A 22,062-nucleotide genomic window follows, 5' to 3' on the forward strand; every position below is an offset into this window, starting at 1 on the left:
GGGACAAAGAGAAGGAATGGTGTTATTTATCAGGGTCTGGTGGGAGGGAGCAGCAGCTCTGGTAGAGGGTCTCCCCTAGCAAGATCTGCGGTCACAGAGAAACTAGGCCACTGTCTAAAGAGTGGATGGTAGGAAAGAAGCTAGGGAGGAGTGTGGATAATACCTTGACCTCTTTCTTTCTACCCTTCAAGCTCCTGGCTTCTTAAGAGGGCACTCAACCAGAATTCAGGAATAAGGGAGTGTAGGTGGGGCAGTCAGTGGAGGTAATCCTTCCAAGGCACAGAGCAGGGAAGAGAGGGGTGGAGAATGCACTGGGACAGACAGTTGGCAGCCAGCTCTCATCACCATCATCATCCTCATTCTCATTATTGTTAAGTGATATTTGAGCTGAGAAGTCAGGCCATTCAGAGATTAGGGAGAAGAGTACCAGAAATAAAAAGCAAGTATCAATGCCCCAAAGCTGGGTTGCTGCATGTTGTATACATCTTGTACCACATAACTCTATGGACTGGTATTCACAGAGGCTGTGCTCAGGAAGTAGAGCTATGTGTGTGGTTTGAGTAAAATACATAAGGGAAATTGAGGGGGAGAAATGCAACTGGAGAAATAGGCAGAGCCAGGTCATCTAGGAGTTGGATCATGCTAAGGAGTTTAAATTTTATTTTGCATGTGATGGGAAGACCCTGGAGGGTTTTATGTGACGAAGTAGCTTGATCTTACCTGATTTAAAAAGACCACTTTGGGTGCTACCTGGAGATTGAACTGTGGGCAGGCACAGAAGCAGGAAAGTTGGTTCAGTAGTAGTGGAGATGATGGTGAATTGGACTGGAGTGGAAGTTGTGGTGAGAGAAGTGGACCAAAACTGGATATGTGGGAAGTGAAGTCAGTAAGGCTATCTGATTGATTGAATATGGGGGGTTTTGGGGATGTTAAAAAACAAAATTCAACTGAGTAAATTTGAAGATCTAATTGGCTGTCTTAAATGATTCATGAATTGGTCAGCATCCCATTAGCAAGTAGAAACACTCCAAGGAATCATACAAAAATGGAAGGTTTTTATAGGAGGGAGGGTGGGGCAAGAAGTTATTAGCGAAAGAGAAGAGGATTGTTTCAGGCAAGGTCCTCCGCCCTTAGGGGGAAGAACATGGGGTCTTACATGCAGATGACCTCATCTGCTTTTGGGGGATGGAGAGGGCCCCTGTGACAGATGACCTCACTGGTGCTGACTGGAAAATTCCTGATTGACTGTTCAAAAGTCCCATCCCTGGAATAAGTTGAAACTGTAAGTCTTGGTTTGGGAGGCAAATGACTCCATTTGGGTTTCTTGGTTCTTTTCTTTAACAGAGGTGATGAAAAAAGAGGAATCAGGATGATTCCAGTTCTCTGGTTTGAACAACCAGGTGGATGAAATTGGTATTTATCAAGAGTGAAAGCCTGGAAATAGAAGAAAGATACACATTTTGTGTATGTGTGATGGGTTTAGACAGGGTAATATGTGATACTTGCAGAATCAAGAGTTCTGAGATATCTATGAGGCAAACAGGTAGACATATTAAGGAGATGGTCCAGCAATCAATGGTGAATTAAAGCCTGAAATATACAGCGCATTGATGGCATCAAAAGCCATAGATAATATGAAGAAGAGAATTAAGGACTGAGCCTGGGGTCTACCTCAATGTTGAGAGATCCAAAAAATGTATTGTCAGCAAAGGAGAGAGAAGAAGTTGATAGTGATGCAGGAGGGAAACCAGGAGAGTTTATGACATGAATGTCAAGAGAAAGAAAGTGTTTTAAGAAAGAGGGAGTGATATCCTGTGTCCTGAGGACATACCACCTCCTGTCCATCTCAGGAGGCTTACCCTAAAGATGATTCTTTTCTCTTCTGTGTCATTTATCTTCCTGTATTGGCATCTTCCAGTCATCACTTAAATTATGTCCAAATCTTTCCTTTTTTAAAAACCAAAACCAAACAAAACCCAGAAGTTTCTCCCTAAACTCCAGGCCCAGCAACTTCTCCACCCACCAATATTTCTGTCATTGCCATGAGTGGCTTAAACTCTTTGTTTCCATTTCTTTGTCACTCAGGCAGTTCTTCACCACTGAGTTGTGATTCTTTTGGTATATCAAGTTACTAAATGCCCAGCTGAAAATGACTTAAAAATGAGGATTTATTTTTCTTTCTAAGAAGAGGCTACATGTTTAATTCAACAATTCAGGCGTATTGTTGCTGTGATAAGGGGGTTCCTCTGTTACCAGGCAGCTGACACAGTCCTAAGGATGTGTCCTCACATAGGACATGTTTTTATCACTTACTGTTTCACATTTCATTAAGGAGGAAAAAAAGCCTTTCACCAAGCCAGCAGCAGAGGGCACTCTGGTTCTACTGGCCAATACTGGAACTCATTCTGTAGCTGCAAGGGAGGCTAGGAAAACAAGGCTCTAGCTTTTATATCCTCAGCGGTCAGAAACAGGCTATGCCAACAAAAAAGAAGAGGGCTGTGGCTGTTAGGGAGGCAGCAGAATGCTGGCTGCCATACCACACCAATATTGTTTCCAACAGAGCCCTTCCCCTGAAGAGCTTTCACATGGTTATTGATAATAGCTGCATTGTGGCTTTTAGTTCTTATTTCACTTGACCTCCTCCTTTTTGGCAAGAGCTTCTTCCTTTGGATTCAGGGGCACTCACTCTCTGGATTCCTTTCTCACATGTCTACTTCTTCTCAATTGCTTCCCATTGTTCTTAGGATAAATCCAGTCCCAATCCTAGACTACCAGGATATGTTTGTTTCATGACTAGATCCCTGCCATTACCCTTGATCTCTGACCTCCAGCCACACATCTGCTTGCAGACACTTGAATCATGCCCCCTGTCTTAGGGCCTTCCTCCATGCTGTTTGGTCATTCCCCCTAGAGGACCATCCTATTCCTCCATCTGGCTTGTGCCTATCATCCAATTGCAGCTCAAAATTCACTTCATGAGGGAAATATTTCCTAATTCCCTTCACCTGATCTACCCGATGCTGCCCCCTCTTTCAATCTTTTCCTCTGCTTTTTCTTTGTTGCATCTGTCAGTTTATGTATTTATTGGATTACCAGTGAATGTATCTCCTCCACTAAGTTAAACAACTTGATCCTCTAGCGGTATGTTTTGTTTGCCATTTTATTCTTAATGCTGAGCTCATTTCTTAACTCACCTAGTGAAAATATAATTGTGTAATGAGTGAATGAATTTCAATGTGTCTTTTCAATTAGCTACACCCACAGTTGTAATATCCTATTTCTACTTTCCCAGGGATTAAACAAATCCCCAAATCTTTTCAGGTATGTGCATGCACATATATGTGTATTGGTGAGCATATGTGATATCATAGAAAATAGGCTTGGAAAAAATGCTGGCAACTCTCTTATAATGAATACACAAACTCTGTGACATTTATTTGCTCAACCAGAAGCCTAATAGGCAAATTTTCTGGTTCTTGAGTTTGTTATAGTAAGCAGAGATTGACAAATAGGTGACTGCTAGATCAATGTGATATTATTTAATTTCTTATTGAAAATAAGATCATGGCAAATTATGGCACACTATTATGTGTGCTAATTTTTTTCTAATACCTGAAATACTCTGAAGAAATTAATATGTGATTGCACTTAAGAAAAATAAAACTGTATTATAAATACCACAACTGTATTTATAGTAATTTTATGCTACAATAATAAGCCATGCACAGACCCATTTCAAGAGAGACCTTAAATAATAGGTTTGAGTGAGAGACAAGTCTTAAATAATTTGTAGTTAAACACTCTAATAGCACTTTTTGTAAGGGTGTCACATACATATTTTTAGTTTATTTAAAAAGAAATAATCAAGGACCTTATTTATAAAGATGTTATCCAGGGTTATTGTGAATTTTTGAGCTTTTATTTAAAATAAAAATATTATATGAGAAGCAATTATGTTTCTAGCATATGTGGATGAAAGTTGGCAGTGCAGAATTATTTTTTACAGTGAGAATTCTTAGATATCTATGCTAAACATAATCTTAAAAATAAATATTCTTTAATTAACATATTAACATATTTAGAGAGCTACCAATGTAGGCTAGGCACTGTGGTAATAAGAGATGATTGCAAATTTCAGAGTTGGAATATATATTTTTATAAACCATATAGGAATTTTTATGTGCTACAGATGTCTTTTGGACTTAAAACAGTATATCAACTCTCCCAAACATTCTTAGTTATTTGTGAAGTACCCCCAAGACAGCTGAAAGCAGCCCAAAAGAAAGAAACTATATTTAACAATATTTAATCATAGGACCCAACATAGTTCATAACTAAGACAACCAATATGACCTCCAGAAAATTGTAAGCCTTGAGAGGTCCTAGTGCTTAGTTGAGGAAAGCAGACATACGTAAAATGATAAAAAATTGGAATAGTAAAAAGAAACTACTCTTTTTTTCCCCAAACACTAGTATTCCTTCTTCTCATAATAGTTCAACTAGCTAAGACTGAACTATCAAAATGTTGGATGTTGTGACTTAAATATTACCTCAGAGTTCAAGAACTCAAGGCATGCTTTATTGATCTTTCCTGGGAACCAGTAGGGGTAGAAGTACCAATCCATAGGGCCAACAATCGATCATTTGGATTCTTTGCATTAACATTGTTTGCCAAAAGTTAGATGTGTTCTATTTTGCACAGTTTCAATTTCCCTGGCCCCAAAAATGTTGGATCTACCAAGGGAAAATAAATTTTAATTAAATTATCAGTTTTTTGGTATCTATATGACAAAAAAGAGAGATATTCAGGGATAAAATGTTTTTGGGGAATAACATTGGTCCCAGGTCACTCTAATGGTCCCACGTGTAAAGAGCTGTCTAGGAATTCTTTCTCTAGACCCAAAGCACAGTTTTGTTACCTCTGCAACCATCATATAGATTTGGGTTTGTCAGAGACTTAGGCCATTTCCTCGGAGACATCTAGACAGCATCCTACATGAAGATGAATCAGAGAGAAAGACAGGAGGGTAGAGACAGGAGTTTACTCTAGAAATTATTGAGTGTCAGGGAGGTCTATTACAGGCAAGGCAGATACATCTCCCAGTCAACTCCAGGCAATTAACACCTATATGAGCTTTGGTGTAAGGAAATCAATCAAACAGATTGAACTGTCTATGCATGGCTGAAATCCTTGATTCTGAATTAAATGGGTGGTAAAGTACCCAATTCAGTTGGAGCTTTTAGTGGTCACTAAGGGAATTTTACACTCCAGCTAACCAGATGGTTTTCTAGTCCTCTTGGGAAAATGTAGGCTCCTGAGTACGCTTGTTCCTACCACCTCATTTATTTCTATTTTCATATTTTGAGTCCTTGCATTACTGGACATTGTGCTGAGTTTTATATGGAGCACATCATTTAGTTCACAAATGGGGAAGATTCTGTTAGCATGACCATTATATAGATGTGGAAACTGAGGCTTACAAAAGTTGTTAACCTAATGTCAGCTAATTAGAACAGCATCTGACTCCAGTGCCTGCTTTGAGTGTACCACTATGTTATACATGTCGTAGGCCTTCAATGCGTATTTGAAGAATAGAACTCACAAGTCAAAATTAATACCATTCTTTTAATTTTCAGGTTAGATTTAGCATTGCTCTATAAACATTTGTGACTGAGTCCACGAATATTGTTGAACATGTACTACAAACTCACAAAAGAAACTAGATTCTTTCCCCATGTCATGTTTTCTTTGTACCTTGAAAGTATACTGTAATATTCTATGAGAAATCTCGTCTTCCTGCTCCTTCCTTCCCTGTATCCATTGTTTCAAGTTTTCCTTACCTATGTAGGTTAAATTTCCTACCACTTAGTAGTTGTATAAGTTTGTTCAGTGTCTCAATTCTTTACCTGTTAAATGGTCATAAGAATAATACTTAATGGCATAGCTGTAAGAAATAAATAAATCAGGGTTGTGCCTCTCAAACTTTTATGGTGAAGGACTATTTTCCTTAAGGAAAAATTTAAAAAATCAAATACTATTTTATGATTACATTCAGCATGATGTTACTATATCAAATTGCTATAAAAATTTCTCAAAGTCTACTCTAATTTTTGTACTTGTCTCATCAGAAATTGATAGGGAATAGTTCACTGAATGGCTGTAGTCCATTGGATTTGTTTTGTGTAACACTGATGCAACCCCCCTAAAAAAGTACCTCACAGATATTTGGGATAAGTATTTAGGCTCAGTATATATTTGGCTCAGTAAGTATTTACCTTTCCACTGAAAAAAAGCAAGGTGCCAATGACTCTCTTAGTTTGTACTTTTCTTGCCCTTTGCCCTTCTAACTACTCTTTTCTTCCCCAATTTTCTCCTTTAGGATTTTATCAATTCCTATCTTCCTCAACACCTTTATTGCTCTTGCTAGTTATTTTGAACATTCCTTAAAGTTCAACCAGTGGCCTAGAGGCTCTCTCTTTTTGCTTGCATTTCATTGGGTGGTTCATTTCATTAGAAGGTCACTTCTGAGTCCATATCAAGCATGTCCTTTTTGCTTGTCCTCCCTTGGTTTCATGTCTTTCCATAGCCAGTCTTCAATTCAGGTAATTCTGCTTCCAAAGTGACTTTCACCCATAGCCTTGCTATTGCTCTTCTAGATTCAAGCAACAGCTTCCAACTACTCTATCTACTATCATTTTCTTTCTGTTTCAAATTATTTTGCATGCAGTGGTTATTATTCATCATTTGAATACCCCTCTCCACTTAAAATGATTGCCATTCATTTCTTTTTTCCTTTTTAAACTTCTATCAGAAATTGGTATCTTGGTACTTCCAAGGAAATTCAAGAGAAGATGTTTATTTTCTCCTGAAGTTTATTTAACTCCAGCCAGTCTTTGACCTAGCTATTCTATTCTAAATTCAAAATCCTTCCCTTCTTAGACTCCTCCATCCATTTATCCACTATTTATCCCTCAAATCGTCTATGAAGATTGTTCATAACTCCGGTCAGGCCCAATTGTTTTATGCAGGAGAGGCATGGTCTCTACCTTGCCCTTGTCCTAATCCCTCTGGGACACTTTTTTTGTTCAAATCTAGCTCTGTGAAGGACCCTGTTGTACCCAAACCATGGACTGAAGGTCCTTGGGGAAAGTTAGAATTTTTGCAGGTGGTTTGTAACTCTATATGTACCCCCAAATATCAATATTATCAACTATTGTGAATAATTACACCTCTACTTTCACAAATAAGGATCATCATGCTCAAAAACATCAGTAGAATATTATTCATTTAAAAAATTTGTAAACAAATTAAAACAAAATGTAAATCAAAGTATACTTACTCCCAGTTGCTTCAGATGTTTTCACATTCCATGTTTTCTCCGTCCTTGAAATCCCCAATTTATCTCCAATTTTTTCTCAGTTCTCTTCAGTACAGATCTATTTCTCTTGCTGGCCCAGTCTCCTAGTGATATTTTACACTGTGTGCATTTAATTCCACGTTCTAAACTTAACCACAGATGTTACCACTGCCTAGAATGTTTTCTTATAGCTTTTTGGCCAGTTAGTATTCATTTATTATTGTTGTTACTGTTTTTATTACCATTATCATGTTTGTCATCACAAGTGACTTATAATTCAATTCCTCTGAGAAACTGTCTTAACTAACTTCAGATAAACAGTTTCAAAGTGTGATCTGAGAATCCCTCAGAGTTCCTGATATCTTTTCCACTATATATTTGTGTGTGGTCAGATTTTCTTCTAATATATCAAGCAGAATATCACAACAGATTGAGTGCAGAAGCATATATGGTATTCCAGCTTATATTAAACCTAGCATTAAAGACACTTGCAAGGTGTAAACCAATACAACTCTTCTCATTGAATAGTTTTGTTTTTGGAAAAAATATCATTATTTTATATAAAAATATTATTAATATTAATATGTAATGGTTCATTATTTAAAGATGAAACTATACATGTTTTAATTTTTTCTAAATTTAATTTCTATTATGATAAATATCCATAGATATATGCTAAATAGAGAAAAGTTATGTACTCCCTAATTTTTAAGAGTCTAAAAATGTCCAGAGACCAAAATATTTGACTGTTGCTTTAGGCATTAAGATATAAGGGACAATTTATTACTATATATCTTCCACACCCTCAAGCTTCATAAATAATACCATTTACTGAGAGTCTACTGTAGAGAGGCATGTTATATGCATTGTCTCTGCTCCACACAGTAACCCTGTAAACTAGCTTTCTTTTTCTAATTTTACAGATGTGGAAACTGGGATTTAGAGGAATTAAGGAATCCCATAGTAATCCCCAGAAACTAAGTGGTAGAGTCAGGCTACTGCTTGACTCCAAGTCACTGCTACAATTTTCTATTTAACACGGTCTTTCATAAATGCATATTATTTCTGAAACCACTTCCCATGATAGCAGTTACAATTCTATACACAAGGAGCTAATGAACAAGATGATTATTGAATGGGTACAAACAGCCCATTTGTCAGAAGCTCTTTATGGCAAAGGTTAATCTTTAAATGACCTGCTTGTCTGTGAAATATTTTTTTATAAATTATTTTCAGTTCTGAATTGCCACCTGTAGACAGTGGGATATTGGTTTTACAAATCAATAGGTTTCAAAGAATGAATACAATTCATTCAACTTCTACTTTACAGTAAGCTTTTGAAGATTAATTCTATATTAATTCACCTGTAGATGCTTAACTTGACCTGGGAACATTTAATAATTCCATTTCCTGATAATATGCTTAGTTCTCCACAGAGGAATTAAGATTTTCAAAGTTATCAGTGCATAATTAAGCTTTGTTCAACTACCTGGCCTGCTGCCATGCTTGCAGGGGGCTGTGCCCTGCAACTCAGGAAACTGATACAGCATCACAGAGGATGCTAGCTTTTGTAGACTGAGCCAACACTGAAGATATAATGCTAAGGAAAAGAAGAAAAAAAGAATAATTTATTTTATTTCTTCCTGAGAACTTCTTGGAAGAAGAAGCTCTGCAGGACCACTGACTCATCTTGTAGCAACCTTACATAAACTTTGTGCTGGGAAAGATCCTGGTGGATGAGACCTACCAAGGCAGCAGGGAGAAGAGAAACACCCCAACCTGGCATACAAAAACACAGGTGTTATCTAAAGATAGGAACTTGTAAGAAAGATAATAAACTTAGTTTTAGTCAAATTGAATGTAAAGACTATAGACTTTCAAATGGAAATGTCAAGTAGACAGTAATCTCAGACTGAGTTTAGGGAAAGAACCGGATGGAATTTATAGAAGTGAATGTTTTGGATTAGAGGTGAGAGATAATGGCATAGTTGAATGGAAATCACAAAGAAATAAGCTTAAAGAGATGACCACTAAACCTTATATAAATCCTATGCGAGATGGAAAGATGAAGAAAAGAACAAGGAAAAATGGCAAAAAAAAAATATATATATATATGGTAGAACATAGAACATGTAAGTAGAATATGCCAGTACACCCAAGGTCTAGTGAGAATGAAGTTTCAGGAGAGATATTCCATCAACAGTATAAAATATTTCAGAGATGGTGGAATAAAGAGAGGAAAGATTATTGTGCTTCTTAATAAAGTCATTTGTGATTTGTGAATTGTTGCTCTGGGAACTGGATCCTTTGTCTAAACATAAGACTAGAAGTAAGGTTTTAGCTTAAGGAAATAATGGAAAGACAACAATTATACATAAAGAGATGAAAATAAATAGACTAAATTCTAAAAAATAACTGATGGAGTTAGCATGATGCACGGGTGACTTGAGAGAAAAGTTTCATCATCTTGGGGCTGTCTAACAAACACATGAAACATATTCATTTAGCACCTTTGGTGTACAGGTATGTTCTAGGCACTCAGGATATACCAGTGAACACTTTAACCCCAAATTTCTACACTGGGAAGCCTGACATCTTTTTCTGAATACTTAAAAAGCTCCTGGTCCTAGGCTAATTAGGCACCACTAGAAGAATCACATTGTATATATGCACTGTTGTGCTTGTAAACTGTCTCAGTGGAAAAAAAATAAGATAAAAAATAAAAATCCTTGATGTAGTGTTTGAGAACTTCCTAGGGATATTTACAAGTTGGCCATTTCTAGCTACAACATGATAACACTGACTTGGAGTTGGGAAAGACATGTAGGATGGGCTCCATGAGCCAGTACAGGTGGGCTCTAGCACACCTCTGGTTTTGGCATGTCTCATTTTGTGTTCTAAGTGTATTGACATACCTCTGCCTTTACTTGATTCTGTTAGAGGGAGAAAATGTTTTGCAATTATTATTGTGAGGGAGTTTGGTGTCAAATAGTTTTGGTGGAACCAAAAACAGGAAAGATGCAAGCTATCAAAAAAAAATCACCATAAGTCATAGATCTTTATATGTGAAAACAACTTTTAATTTAGAAGTGAAAAACTGCCGACAATTAAAAAAAATAAACTCACAGATGGTAGACAACTTTTAGAAATACTGTAATAACACCTCACTATCTAACATCATCAGGGAATGAGCTGTTTCCTGTAAGTGAATTTTCCTGTTAAGTAGAACTTACAGATTTAAGCACCAGCACTTTTTAATTTTAAACAAGCTTATGTTAAAACCTTTCAAAAATGGATTAGGAAATCCGTTGCCTTCTTTATTTTTATAAAATATATTTTATGTTAAAAAATAATGCATGATCATTATATAACATTTTAAAATAGAGACATAAAGAAGAAAATAAAAGTCTGTTTCTAACTCTCATATAGAGATAGTTAATATTAACTTGTTGGTTTATTTCCTGTCTTTTTATTTGCAGTCATATTTTTTAAAGTTGAAATATTTTGTATCTAGCATATGTCATATCAATTTATTTGTGAGCAATTTCCACATCTTTAGCTATTCTTGGAACACATGATTTTTAATGGCTGCATAATATTTCATCAAGTGGATATATTAGAATTATTTTGAATATATACATACTGTTATCATTTAGATTATTTGGGATTTTTCATTGTTAGATTGTGTTGCAGTGGACATCCTCACATATCTCTGTGTATGTCTATGGCATTTCTAATAATAAATTCCTAGAAGTAGAATTAACGAGTCAAAAGATAAGAGTTTTTTAGACTTTAAATGAAATTCATCAAATTTTTGTATAAATTGTCCAAACCTTAACTTCAGAAAGATTATGACAATTAATACTTTCACAAGAAATGTACAGCACACCCATCTCTGTATTCTTGCCATCAGCAAGTATTCCCATCTTTGCCATTGTTTGTAAACCCTGTGCTGCATGTCATAATGCCTTGGAGTCATCACCATGTATGTAAGTGAGGTAAGTGAGGAAATGAAAGGGCAAGCACCTAGGACACTCCCTAACACATGGTCACTACTTGGTAAATAGCTGTATAGGTCACCGCTGTGGGCTAACACAATAAAGGTTTATTTCTCCCATTTCAGTGTAGTTCAGTGAGTAGTCTGTTCCAGGCGACAGTTCAGAGATCCAGTCTTCCATTTATTGGGTCCACCATCACTTAGGGCCTCAAAATCCTACTTTCTTTTTTTCTGGCTTTATTGAGATATAACTGATATATGATATAAATTTAAGGTAAAAAAACTAATGATTTGATACCTATATATATTATGAAATGACTACCACAATAAAGTTAGTTAACACCTCCATCAACTCACATAATTATTGTATTGTGTGTTGGTGAGAACATTTAAAATCTACACTCTTGGCCACTTTCAAGTATATAATACAGTATTAAGTATTGTTACCATGCTGTATGGTGCACTGACAAGAAGTGAGCTCAACCAATTTCATATTATTGTTGAAAACACTAGAAATAAATATTTTTTAAATGTGATATATTGCAATTGAATAAAAAATTAGTGTATAATAGGGAAATTCATTATGTATTCTGGAATTGAACTTACCTTATTCAGTGTATGTCTAGATGCATGGCCTTCTGAAAATGTTCTACAATATCTATTCTGTCTTTATCATAAGGTTATTAGGCTTAGGTGATATAAAATACTCAGAAGAAATAAAAATGTTTTCAAAACTTATAGTAATACTGCTGTATTTAACATTCTATTAATACTTTTGTAATGCCTTATTTTTTAATCATCTGATTTTTCTAGCTGTTTCTGGTTTGGGAATATTTTACACAAGATTATAATAATTTACTCTTAATAAATTATATTATAATAGATGATGTACCTTTAAAATAATTATTATAATATCTCTTAAAGAGAGCAACTTTGTCACTTTCTAGCTAGGCCGAAACATAGCCGTACCTCCCAGATTGTCTGTTAGTTCTCCTACTCCCTCTTAAATGGATGGTCGCCTCCTCCTCTGAAATGGTTCCTAGGGAAGAAGCCCCATTACATATGTTGCTGTATATTTAGTTGGCCAATTTATAAACTATGTCAGGATGCTCAAAATGCTCCTTAGTTCTTAGCACTTCTACCCTTAACCTCTAAAGATTCAGGAGAATATTCTTAGGGTAGCTGGATTGGAACTGGCGTTTGAGGAATGTCTGTAAGGCAGAATTAAGTCCTCAGTATGTTGGTACATATGCTTTTAAAAACTTAAAAAATTCGGTGGCATTTAGTACATACACAATGTTGTGCCACCTCTCTGTAGTTACAAAACATTTTCATTACTTCAAAGTAAAACCTCTTACACATTAAGCAGTTTCTCTCCATTTCCTCTCCCCCTGAGACCCTGGCAACCACCAATCTGAATTCTGTGCTTTTTAAAACTTTTTATTTGGAAATAATTTCAAATTTATAAAAAGTTGAAAAATTAAAATAGTATAAGACACTTCATCCAGATTCACCTGTCAACATTTTACCCTTTTGCTTCTATGTATATATATAAAATTATTATAATTATATATTAAGTATATATGTAATTCTATACACATATATAGCTATAATTATTTCCTGAATGATTTTAGGGGTGAACCTCAAACAGCTGTGTTGTCTGGACAGCTTCAGCTTCAGAATTGACTTGCCATCTTCCACAAGCCACCAGGGCTACATCTAAAGCACAGACATGGCTATGTCTCTCTTATGCTCAGAATCAATGAAGACTCCTTTTTTTCTACAGAGTAATCTGCAAACTGCTTTGCAGGGCATTCAGTGTGATCCACACTCCATCTTCAACCTCCAGTCTAACCTCTTCTACCACTATTCCTGTATCTGTCATCAGCTCCACCCATACCGAACTGCTTCTGATTACCTGTGTCTTGCATAATTTTGCTTCCTCCAGAGAGAGCCATCCCTTTATCTCCTTGTCAAATCATCCGTGACTCAGCTTAAATACATATTTTTGTTATGGCTTACTTGACCTCTTCCCCAACTCCCTAACACACAGGGCACTTGTAGCATAGGGACTAAAAACATGAATTTGTCTGGTTGAATCTTGGCTCAGCCACTTTTTAGCTGTGTGACTTGGATCAATTTCCTTGTCTTTTCTTCTGCTGCTCACCTGTAATGTGAGAATGATAACAGGACCCATTTCCTGAAGCTGTTGTAAGGTTAAATAAAATAATAACACCTCTAAGTTCCCTAAAACAGTCTATGGAAAGGAGTAAGCACTAGCTAACATGTTAAGTACAGTTTTTTCAGGGAACAGTTCAGTATATTTTGATTAGTTGCTTATATATCTGTCTATTATGGCAGATTATGAACTTCTTAATGGTTAAAAAGCTTGTTTTGTCTTCATGTCTCTAGCCGAGCCTTCAGTAGAGTTTATTCTTTTTTTTTTTATTAAGGGTATCCTTGATATACAATTTTATACACAGGTTTCACATGAGCAAGATTGTGGTTACTACATTCCCCTCTATTATCAACTCCCCACCACATACCCCATAACAGTCACTGTCCATCAGCATAGTAAGATGCCTTAGAGTCTCTACAGCATCTCTGTACTATACTGCCTTCCGTGTGCCCCTTCCCCCATATTATGTGTGCCAATCAAAATACCCCTTAATCCCCTTATCCCTCCCATCCCACCCACCCTCCCAAACCCCTTTCCCTTTGGTAACTGCTAGTCCATTCTTAGGTTCTGTGAGTCTGTTGCCGTTCTGTTCCTTCAGTTTTGCTTTGTTGTTATATTCTGCAGATGAGTGAAATCCTTTGGTACTTGTCTTTTTCCACCTGGCTTATTTCACTGAACATAATAGCCTCTAGCTCCATCCATGTTATTGCAAATGGTAGGATTTGTTTTCTTCTTATGGCTGAATAATTGTGTGTGTGTACCACATCTGCTTTACCCATTCATCTACTGATGGCCACTTAGGTTGCTTCCATGTCTTGGCTATTGTACATAGTGCTGTGATAAACATAGGGGTGTATATGTCTTTTTGAATCAAGGATCTTGTTTTCTTCAGGTAAATTCCTAAGAGTGGATTTCCTGGGTCAAATGGTATTTCTATTTTTAGTTTTTTGAGGAACTTTTATATTGCTTTCCACAGTAGTTGAACTAATTTACATTCCCACCAACAGTATAGGAGGATTCCCCTTTCTCCGAATTCTCACCAGCATTTGTTGTTGCTTATCTTTTGGATGGCGGCCATCCTAACTGGTGTGATGTGATATCTCATTGTGGTTTTAATTTGCATTTCCCTGATGATTAGTGATGTGCAGCATCTTTTCATGTGCCTGTTTGCCATCTGAATTTCTTCTTTGAAGAAGTGTATGTTCAGATCCTCTGCCCATTTTTTAATCAGGTTATTTGCTTTTTGGGTGTTGAGGCATGTGAACTCTTTATATATTTTGGATTGTCATCCCCTTATTGGATGTGTCATTTATGAATATATTCTCCCATACTGTAGAATTCCTTTTTGTTCTGCTGATGGTGTCCTTTCCTGTACAGAAGCTTTTTAGTTTGATATAGTCCAACTTGTTCATTTCTGCTTTTGTTTCCCTTGCCCGAGGAGCTATGTTCATGAAAAAGTTGTCATGTTTATATTCAAGAGAGTTTTGCCTGTTTCCTTCTAAGAATTTTATGGTTTCATGACTACATTCGGGTCTTTTATCCATTTTGAGTTTACTTTTGTGAATGGAGTTAGATAGTAATCCAGTTTCAGTCTCTTACATATAGCTGTCCAGTTTTGCCAACACCAGTTGTTGAAGAGGCTGTCCGTTCTCCATTGTATGTCCATGGCTCCTTTATCATACACTATATTGCCATATATGTGTGGGTTTATATTTGGACTGTCTATTCTATTCCATTGATCTATGGCTCTGTTCTTGTGCCAGTACCAAATTGCCTTAATTACTGTGGCTTTGTAGTAGAGCTTGAAGTTAGGGAGCATAATCCCCTTCACTTTATTCTTCCTACTAAGGATGGTTTTGGCTATTTGGGGTCTTTTGTGGTTCCATATGAATTTTAGAATTATTTGTTCTAGTTCATTGAAGAATGCTGTCGGTATTTTGATAGGGATTGCATCAAATCTGTAGATTGTTTTAGGCAGGATGGTCATTTGACAATATTAATTCTTCCTACCCAAGAGCATGGGATCTATTTCCATTGATTGGTATTGTTCTAGAAAGTTGTCCATTTCTTCTAGGTTATGCAGTTTGTTAACATTCTCTCATAATTCTTTGTATTTTAATGGTGTCCATAGTGATTTTTCTTTCTCATTTCTGATTCTGTTTATGTGTGTAGACTCTTTTTTTCTTGATAAGTCTGGCTAGGTGTTTATCTATTTGGTTTATTTCCTCAAAGAACCAGCTCTTGGTTTCATTAATTCTTTCTATTGTTTTATTCTTCTCAATTTTTAAAATTTCTTCTCTGATTGTTATTATGTCTCTCCTTTTACAGACTTTTGGTCTCATTTGTTCTTCTTTTCCCCTTTTCATTAATTGTGAATTTAGGCAGTTCATTTGAGATTGTTCTTCCTTCTTTAAATAGGCCTGAATTGCTATATACTTTCCTCTTACAACTGCCTTTGCCATGTCCCATAAAAGTTGGGGCATTGAGCTCTTGTTTTCATTTATCTCCATATATTGCTTGATCTCTGTTTTAATTTGGTCATTGATCCATTGATTATTTAGGAGCATTTGTTAAGCCTCCATGTGTTTATGGGCCTTTTTGTTTTCTTTGTACAGTTTATTTCTGGTTTCATACCTTTGTGATCTGAGAAGTTGGATAGTACAATTTCAGTCTTTTTCACTTTAATGAGGCTCTTTTTGTGGCCTAGTATATGATCTCTTCTGGAAAACGTTCCGTGTGTACTTGAGAAGAATGTGTATCCTGTTGCTTCTGAGTGGAGTGTTCCATAGATATCTGTTAGGTCCATCTGATCTAATGTGTTGTTCAGGGCCTCTGTCTCCTTACTTATTTTCTGTCTGGTTGATTTGACCTTTGGAGTGAGTGGTGTGTGAAAGTCTCCTAAAATGAATGCATTGCATTCTATTTCCCCCTTTAATTCTGTTAGTATTTGTTTCACATATTTGGGTGCTCCTATGTTGGGTGCATAGATGCTTAGAGTGGTTATATCCTCTTGTTGGACTGATGCTTTTTTATCATTATATAATGTCCTTCTCTGTCTCTTGTTAACTTTCTTTGTTTTGAAGTCTATTTTATTATGTCCCTCCCTTTTATTATGACACAAGTATTGCAACTCCTGCTTTGTTCTGCCTATTGTTCGCATGAAATATCTTTTTCTATCCCTTCACTTTTAGTCTGTGTATGTCTTTGGGTTTGAAGTGAGTTATAGGCAGCATATAAATGGGTCTTGCTTTTTTATCCATTCTGTAACTCTGCATCTTTTGATTGGTGTATTCAGTCCATTTACATTTAGGGTGATTATTGGTAGATATGTACTTACTGCTTTTGCATGCTTTGGATTTTTGATTATCAAAGATTCAAGGGCAGCTTGTTTACTATCTAACAGTCTAATTAACTCACTTATGCAATTTTAACACAATCTGAAGATTCTTTTTTTTTCCTCCTTCACTTTTTATATGTTAGGTGTCATATTTTGTACTCTTTGTGTATCCTTTGACTGACTTTTTGGTTAGCTGATTTAATTTTTGCATTTGTTTAGTTATTAATTGGTCTACTTCCTTTGCTTTGGTTTTATTTTCTCTGGGGACAGCTTTTTAGCCTTAGGCATATTTCCGTCTAGAGCAGTCCCTTTAAAATATGCTGTAGAGATGGTGTGTTGGAGGTAAATTCCCTCAACCTTTGTTTATCTGGTAATTGTTTAATTCCTCCTTCAAATTTAAATGATAATCTTGCTGATAGAGTATTCTTGTATCTTGGCCCTTCTGTTTCATTTCATTGAATATATCATGCCACTCCCTTATGGCCTGTAAGGTTTCTGCTGAGAAGTCTGATGACAGCCTGATGGATTTTCCTTTGTAGGTGACCTTTTTTTCTCTGGTTGCTTTTAATCCTCTACCCTTGTCCTTGATCTTTGCCATTTTAATTATATGTCTTGGTGGTGTCTTCCTTGGGTCCCTCATGTTAGGAGTAGGGTTTATTCTCGAATAAAAAATACTGTTAATTCTTCCTGTAATGCCCTCCTTCAGACAAAGTAGATTATAAGAGACTTCTCAAAATGTTGTAACATAAAACAAAGGTGAAATGTGTACAGAGAAGTCTGTAGCTCATAATTGCACATGTAATCTGTAGTGAGCAAATAAAAATTCTGATTTTTTTCTGCAAAAAAATCAATTGAAAGAATAAGTTAATCTCTAGAAAAGGAAAACAGTAAAAGCCCATGTCATTGCAGCAATTTATGAAGGAAGAAGACATTGCACTTTGAGATACTTCTGTTGGTTCATGTCAGCCTCAAGGAAATGAAGATCATTTCTAGGAAATGACTAGCACAGTTAAGGTGGCAGAAATGTGAAGAGACAATCTACAAGGAAACACACCCATTATAATAAAATCAATCAAAATTTATCATAAAGGATTAGTTTGCTAGGACGGCCATGACAAGGTACTGCAAACTGGATGGCTCGAACAACAGGAATTTGTTGTCTCTCTATTCTAGAGGCCAGAAGTCTTTGAGATCAAGATATCAGTGGGGTTGATTACTACTGAGGACTGTGAGAAAGAATCTGTTCAATGCCTTTCTTCTAGTTTCTGGTGGTTTCTTGGCAACCTTTGGTGGTCTTTTGCTTGCATGTGCATCTGTCTTTGTGTTTACATGCATTCTCCCTGTGTGCATGTCTCTGTCTAAAAGTACTCTGTTTATACAGACACAGATCATATTGGATTAGGGGCCAACCTACTCTAGTATGACTTCATTTTAATTACAAAAAAATTGGGCAAAGACTCTGTGCCCAAGTACGGTAACACTCTGAGATAATGAGAGTGAGAACTTCAACATATAAATTTTGGAGAGACATTGTCAACTCATAGTAGACTTTAGAGAATGTTTTTAAACTTTATTAAAGGTAGAATTTCAGCGCATTTGATTTTGTTCTTCTGTTGGGCCTCCAGTGACATGGTTTTTGATGTTGCTTTTCAGAACTTAGCTGCTAAGAGTAAATGCATTAAATGTTTCTAAAATAATGTTTATGACACTTGATATTTCCTGTACACTAGAGAAATTTCCTATCCAAATAAATGGGTTTATGATTGCTTAGAGATCATGAACCTGAACTTTGCTGAAGCATGCAGGTTTGCAAATTGTAGCAGTGTTAACATTCCAAGAAAAAAATAATGAATTCCAGCTTCCAGAAATTCAAATCTGATTAGTAAGTAGAAGTATTTGGTGTTAATATAAAACTCACCAGAAGTAAAATATTAAGAGGAATTTTGGAGGTCGCATAGGATTTAGGGACTTGGAGAACATGCAATCCTTCTCTTAAGAAAAGACAGTTATATCCAGAATAAAGAATATAGTATTTTTTATAGCTAATGATTCTATAACATCTTCCTATGTTGACAGATAATAACTGCATTAGTGAGGGTGAGGATTTAAATAATATTGGTAACTGTTGAACCACTCTGTTGTATACTTGAAACCTTATAAGATTGTATATCAATGATTCTTCAATTTAAAAAAATGAAAAAGAGAAGAGCACAGTATTCTTTGTTCCTAAACACAGAGATAGGATGCTGGTTACATTACATTCTAAGATGAACTTGAAAATCTTAGCTTCTACTGGCCCAGTGGTACTATCTCTTAAAATTTGACCATGAACTTAAAAAACTCTATTTCTTCATTTATTCTTCCTCTTCTCCCCTTTTTTCTCCAAAGAAAAAATCTTCCTTATATTTCCTATTATTTCATCCTTATTCATTATGTCTTTATGAATGATTTCATTGCTTCATCTCCCTTAAACCTTGCACTACATAGAAAGTTTATATGTGATCCATACAGGAAATGGTGTTCCTTGCCTTGGAAGGATATGAAAGATATTTTAAGAATAAAATTTGTAGTCAGGAATTATATTAGATAGGTAAAATGTAGAGTAGCTTTATTTAGCATATTGTATTTGAGTTAACCTTGCAGAGCTCCCAGTATCTAACATTGTGACTTGCGTAGAAGGAATTGATTAATATCACCACCCAGCTTGGACTTATTAAAATTATCTTCTATTCACTATTTTGGTCTAAAATTATTATTTTGCTTTTTTATTATTATTAATAAAGGAATAGTCCCTATTTGAGATGTGAGCACAGAAAAAAATGTCAAAAGGACACAAGTTTTTAGAGAATTTAATTACTGTACCTACAGGATCTTGTTCTTAGCATTTTTCAATCCGCAGCTTAAAGGAAAAAACCTGTTGTTTATAACCATGTTAAGGCATATTTGCTCAACACTGAGTTTTGACCCATATAAGTTAAAAAGTTGTTTTTATCCATCTTCGCAGGAATCTTTTGGCTTGATGAATCTCTTATCATTAATAATTAAACAGTTTTGGATTATGAATTCTATCAAAAACACAGTATCTAAGAAATTAGTATTTATTTCATAAAAAATATAGTGAAGGAGTAAATCTGTCAATTCTATGTAAAGCTTATTTTCAAGTATGTAGTATGAGGAATTTTTCATGTAATGAGAAATCAAAATCCCTGATAGCCAATGAGTCAGTAAACACACAGAAGAAATCCAGGAAGATCCATCATCCTTCCTCATATTAAGATTTCCTATGAAAAATTTAAATGTTTTTTCTTAAATTTGCAAATTTAAGCTATTACAAATTTTAAAAAAATTAAAAAACTGTATTGGTAATTACTGCCAATAGAGAATCTGTACTTTGCAAAAAAGAATGCCTGGCTTTCCTAAAATAATGAAACAAAACTTCAAAGAAGACATTGTCTTCTCTGTGATTTTGAATGTTGGCTGTTGGTTAAAAGTAGGGATTAATCCTCTACTATGGAAAATGAGCACTGAAATCCTGTAAATGCTGATTTGCAAAAAGATGTTTATAATGAATTCAACTTTTTCTGCTATGACCTTTAAATATGGACCTTGAATTCCAGGGAGAAAGAATTATAAACCTAATACTTCAATGATGTAACTGCTGCTTAAGAAATCTGAACTTTGAGAACTACTCCTCACAGAAAATGATACAACATGGTCTTGTCCAGAAAGCTCCCTCTCACTTCTTCCCATCAATTCCCCCACTTCCAGCTGTCTGTTTGTAAATAAGAATATTGTGTAATAAAATAATGGATTTGTTTTTTGCATTGGACAAAAATTCCTAGCCTACTTTAATATGTATATTCTCTCTTCAGTCCCCAAAGAAATATTCTTAAATGAGCTTCTCAGCATCTTTTTTACTGGTCAGGAGGACAAGCGTGCTGTGTGCACTACAGCTGCCTGGATGCCAGTGGGCTAATAACACAGCACTCCCTTTAACGAGGTGGCAGATTCCTATGTCTGAAAATTAAGAATGTCAGTCTCTGCAGTAATTTGGCACAGGATTACCTTTTCCTTATAAAATTTCTTCTAGTAGCAGCAGGAAAAAGTGCCACTGTTCACCTCAAATCTAGAACAGAGTTGAAGAAAAATATGTTGTTAACCTGGGCCAGATCTCTAGTGAAGCTTATAGTATTGTGTGTAATTTTTCTTCTTCTCCTCTCACCCAATTTCCCTCCTCCCTCTCTCCTCTCCTTCCCCCACTTCATCTTCTTCCTTTGATGTTTAAGACTTTGGGAGCCTTAAAACCACCCTCAGCTAGCATGAGGTAGGATCTTTAGTACTTTATAAAAGAATTGTACTTCTTTTACTCGAAAACAAACAAAATAAACCTGGATCAATACTTGGTTTGACAAACAATTCTGGAATTCGTATATGGGAAAAGGACCACATTGTCTGTGGAATGTTGCATCATCCTAAAAAAAGTAATTCCAATTCATTTTCTTAAAAAAATATATAGTTACGAATATATCTGTATCAGATATATCTATATCCGATATAGATATATCCATAAAAGTATAGATAATACAGATACATATCCATATATATATATATAAAGTATACATCAGCACATACAGATACACAGCATTTAATGAAATGTCCAAAATTATTTATAAGAACACAACAGAAAAACTTGAGAACCACACTTGTTTAATATAATATTTTCAAAGTTATTGTGACATGGTTTGGTTGATAAATGCATGTTGATTGTCAAAAAGTATTTTTTGGTTGCTTTATTCATTACCTAACACCTGATTACTCAGAACTCTTATATGCCATCTAAATATCTAAATTGTTCATTATTATTTTTATTTCCAAACAAAATGTAGAAATTAGAATCAGCCGATTAAAGGGAAAATATCTCATACGGTATGCTAACTTTTGTTTACAAGTCTGACTGTGTATTAGAACAAACCTTTTTGGGAGCAAGTACTACATCCTGTCCTCTTTTAAATCCCCAGAGCCTCACACTGATACATGGTGGAAGTTTAACAAGTATTTGTAGCATGCTTTAATTAATGATTGACTGAATAGCAATTATTACTAATCATTCTTCAAGAGTATGTTTCATCTTTTTTGACTAATCTTAGCAAGATTTATAAAATTTTGGAAGTAATGCTAATACTTTAATCTT

The 22,062-nt window shown here is 35.5% G+C and overlaps 1 protein-coding gene across 2 annotated transcripts in view; it reads left to right on the top strand.

Annotated features, from left to right (window-relative positions):
* Positions 1–22,062, top strand: part of NLGN1 (neuroligin 1) — an 831,070-nt gene that overhangs the window by 37,036 nt on the left and 771,972 nt on the right. The gene's annotated exons all lie outside the window — the stretch shown is intronic.

The sequence above is a fragment of the Manis pentadactyla genome, chromosome 1 (assembly GCF_030020395.1).
Source record: "Manis pentadactyla isolate mManPen7 chromosome 1, mManPen7.hap1, whole genome shotgun sequence".
In the NCBI taxonomy this organism is placed as follows: domain Eukaryota; kingdom Metazoa; phylum Chordata; class Mammalia; order Pholidota; family Manidae; genus Manis; species Manis pentadactyla.